The 4,297-nt window shown below is 40.4% G+C and overlaps 1 protein-coding gene across 1 annotated transcript in view; it reads left to right on the forward strand.

Annotated features, from left to right (window-relative positions):
* The window catches only part of LOC104993253 (disintegrin and metalloproteinase domain-containing protein 5-like), a 154,401-nt gene that overhangs the window by 117,740 nt on the left and 32,364 nt on the right, over nt 1-4,297 (forward strand). The window lies entirely within an intron of this gene.

Genomic DNA, 4,297 nt, shown 5'->3' on the forward strand with positions numbered 1-4,297 from the left:
ATAAAGCAGAAATACATGTTTTTCTGAAACTCTCTTGCTTTTTCCATGATCCAGCAGATGTTGGCAATTTGATCTCTGGTTCCTCTGCCTTTTCTAAAACCAGCTTGAACATCAGGAAGTTCACGGTTCACATATTGCTGAAGCCTGGCTTGGAGAATTTTGAGCATTACTTTACTAGCGTGTGAGATGAGTGCAATTGTGCAGTAGTTTGAGCATTGCCTTTCTTTGGGATTGGAATGAAAACTGACCTTTTCCAGTCCTGTGGCCACTGCTGAGTTTTCCAAATTGCTGGCATATTGAGTGCAGCACTTTGACAGCATCATCTTTCAGGATTTGGAATAGTTCAAAGGAATTCCATCACCTCCACCAGCTTTGTTCGTAGTGATGCTTTCTAAGGCCCTCTTGACTTCACATTCCAGGATGTCTGGCTCTAGGTCAGTGATCACACCATCATGATTATCTGGGTTGTGAAGATCTTTTTTGTACAGTTCTACTGTGTATTCTTGCCATCTCTTCTTAATATCTTCTGCTTCTGTTAGGTCCATATCATTTCTGGGCAGACAATTTTTTTTTTTTAATTTAGGAAACAAAAATGTGTAATTGATTTAGATACTTGCTTATCTCAACCCAGACATTTGAGATTTCATCTCCATATGTGTTTTTCCAGCTCCTTCTCCACCATACCCAATTCAAAATATTTTTTATTAAGATATAAGTGATGTGTAGCATTATATTAGTTTCAGGGGGTACAACATAATGATTAGATATTTTATACATTGTAAAACAATGTAGGTCGTCACTACAGTAGGTCTAGCTAACACCTGTCAGCATACTTATAGTTTTTTTTTTTTTTTCTTGTATGGAGAACTTTTAAGGTATGCTCTGTTAACAAGTTTTAAATAAGCAATGCTGTATTATTCAATACTTCTACACACTCAGCAGAGATGTCAACAAAACAATTTCACACTAGGTCTGAAGTGTAGGGTGCAAGACTTCTGCCCTCAGCACTCTATGAGCAAGTGAAATAAGATTAAGGACAAAGGAAAAAGAAAAAGGAGGCAGAGACAAGATGACTTGGTAGAAAGACATAAGCTCTTGCAAAAACACCAAAATCACAACTAACTGCTGAACAGCCATTGAAAACAAATTTTGGAACATACAAATAGATACCCTACATCCAAGTGCAAAGCAAAAGCCGCAATGAGACAGTAGGAGGGGTGCAATAGTGATAAAATCAAATCCCATACCCACTGGGTGGGTGACCCACAACCTGGAAAATAATTATATCACAGAACTTTTTACACAGAAGTGAAAGTTATGAGCGCCTACACGGGGGTCCCCAGCTTAGGGGTCTGTCATCAGGAGGAGGAACTCCCTGAGCATCTGGCTTTAAAGGCCAGTGGGGTTTGATTGCAGTGATTCCATAGGACTGGGGGAAACAGAACCTCCACTCTAGAGGGCACACACAGGTTCTTATGTACAACAGGTCCCAGTGAAAAAGCAATGACCTCATAAGAGCCTAAACTATCATAGCATTATGCTCATTTCAAGTGGTAGTAAGTAGTAAGGTTATGCTCAAAATCCTTCAAGCTAGGCTTCAGCCATATGTAAATTGAGAAAATTCCAGATGTGCAAGCCGGGTTTCTAAGAGGCAGAAGAACCAGAGATCAAATTGTCAACATTCGTTGGATCATGGAGAAAGCAGAGTTCCAGGAATATATCTACTTCTACTTCACTGACTACACTAAAGCCTTTGACTGTGTGGATCACAATAAACTGTGGAAAATTCCTAAAGAGATGGAAGTACCAAACCAACTTACCTGCCTCCTGAGAAACCTGTATGTGTGTCAAGAAACAACAGTTAGAACCAGACATGGAACAACCCATTGGTTCAAAACTGTGAAAGGCATACAACAAGGCTGTATATTATCACCCTGCTTATTTAACTTCTATGTAGAGTATATCATGTGAAATCCTAGAAGAATAGAAGGAATCACAAGCTGGAATCAATATTGCCAATATCAACCACCTCAGATATGCAGATGATACCAGTCTGATCACAGAAAGTGAGAAACTAAAGAGCTTCTTGATGATGAAGGAGGAGAGTGACAATGCTGGCTTGAAATTCAACATTCAAAAAACTAAGATCATGGCATTCGGTCCAATCAATTTATGGCAAATAAAAGGGAAAAAAGTGTTACCAGTGACAGATTTTATTTTCTTGGCTCCAAAATCACTGCAGATGGTAACTGCAGTCATGAGATTAAAAGACGTTTGTTCCTTGGGAGGAAAGCTATGACAAACCTAGACAGTGTATTACAAAGCAGAGACATTGCTTTGCTGACAGAGGTCCATCTAGTCAAAGCTATGGTTTTTCCAGTAGTCATGTACAGGTGTGAGAGTTGGACCATCAGGAAAAAAACAACGGTGGATAGAGAGGCATACAATAGACATTCTTGTTCCTAAAGGGAGAAATTGGAAAGGAGAAAAGGGTGACAGGTCTCAGGAAATACAAATAAAACTTAGCAAGGCAAATTACATTCGATGTTAAGGTTGGAGAATAACCCTCTTAGTTTTGATGTTCTGTCCTCCAGAGCCTTTGGGGTGGGAGCATAACCCAGCTGCAGTAGCTTCTGCCCTACCTCTTCAGCTCTGGACAGAGGCCCATCCATACAGCTCTTTGGAGTAAACTGCCCCTGAGCCACTGGGCAACGGAGCTTGGCTGGTCAAAACTGAGGAAGAGACAGCTCCTGGCCCCATGATGGGAGAGGAAGCCTTGATGATCTCTGAGTCATTCTTCTCTTTTCTTGAAGGATAAAGTGTATTCGCAGCCAGTTGGTTCTATGGCCCTGTGCTGTTCCCTTTGGTCTGACCTGGTAGTGTTTCTGCTGATATCATCTCATCCTTATTCCTCTCTTCTCCTGAGATGGTTCACATGCACAATCTATTTATCAGATGATTTTTCTGTCCATATTTTGGAACATATCCACCCCCCCTTTTTTTTTTTTGCAAAATTCATAGACTGAGAATTCTCCAAATCTTTAAATTCTGGCACCTCTCTCCCTAGCACTAACTTCTTCACTTTGTCTCCTCTGCTCACATTTAACTCTAATGAGTCAGGGTATCCAGGCTACATATTTGACATTTTTCTTAGAAATATCCTCAACTAATTATCCAGTTTCAAGACTCACAAATTCTATCTTCCATAAAGCACAAGATTACAATTTAGCCAAGTTTTTGGTCACTTTATAACAGGAGTTGCCTTTTTTTTTTTTAACTTAACAATATTGTATTCGTTTTGCCATATATCAACATGAATTCACCACAGGTATACACGTGTTCCTCATCCTGATCCCTCCTCCCTCCTCCCTCCCCGTACCATCCCTCTGGGTCGTCGTCCCAGTGCACCAGCCCCAAGCATCCAGTATCGTGCATCGAACCTGGACTGGCGACTCGTTTCATATATGATATTATACATGTTTCAATGCCATTCTCCCAAATCTCCCCACCCTCTCCCTCTCCCTCTCCCACAGAGTCCAAAAGACTATTCTATACATCAGTGTCTCTTTTGCTGTCTCGTATACAGGGTTATCGTTACCATCTTTCTAAATTCCATATATATGCATTAGTATACTGTATTGGTGTTTTTCTTTCTGGCTTACTTCACTCTGTATAATAGGCTCCAGTTTCATCCACCTCATTAGAACTGATTCAAATGTATTCTTTTTAATGGCTGAGTAATACTCCATTGTGTATATGTGCCACAGCTTTCTTTATCCATTCACCTGCTGATGGACATCTAGGTTGCTTCCATGTCCTGGCTATTATAAACAGTGCTGCGATGAACATTGGGGTACTCATGTCTCTTTCAATTCTGGTTTCCTCAGTGTGTATGCCCAGCACTGGGATTGCTGGATCATAAGGCAGTTCTATTTCCAGTTTTTTAAGGAAACTCCACACTGTTCTCCACAGTGGCTGTACTAGTTTGCATTCCCACCAACAGTGTAAGAGGGTTCCCTTTTCTCCACACCCTCTCCAGCATTTATTGCTTGTAGACTTTTGGATCGCAGCCATTCTGACTTGCATGAAATGGTACCTCCTTGTGGTTTTGATTTGCATTTCTCTGATAATGAGTGATGTTGAGCATCTTTTCATGTGTTTGTTCACCATCTGTATGTCTTCTTTGGAGAAATGTCTATTTAGTTCTTTGGCCCATTTTTTGATTGGGTCATTTATTTTTCTGGAATTGAGCTGTAGGAGTTGCTTGTATATTTTTGAGATTAGTTGTTTGTCAGTT

This window comes from Bison bison, unplaced genomic scaffold (assembly GCF_000754665.1).
Source record: "Bison bison bison isolate TAMUID 2011002044 unplaced genomic scaffold, Bison_UMD1.0 scf7180017864236, whole genome shotgun sequence".
NCBI classification, from domain to species: domain Eukaryota; kingdom Metazoa; phylum Chordata; class Mammalia; order Artiodactyla; family Bovidae; genus Bison; species Bison bison.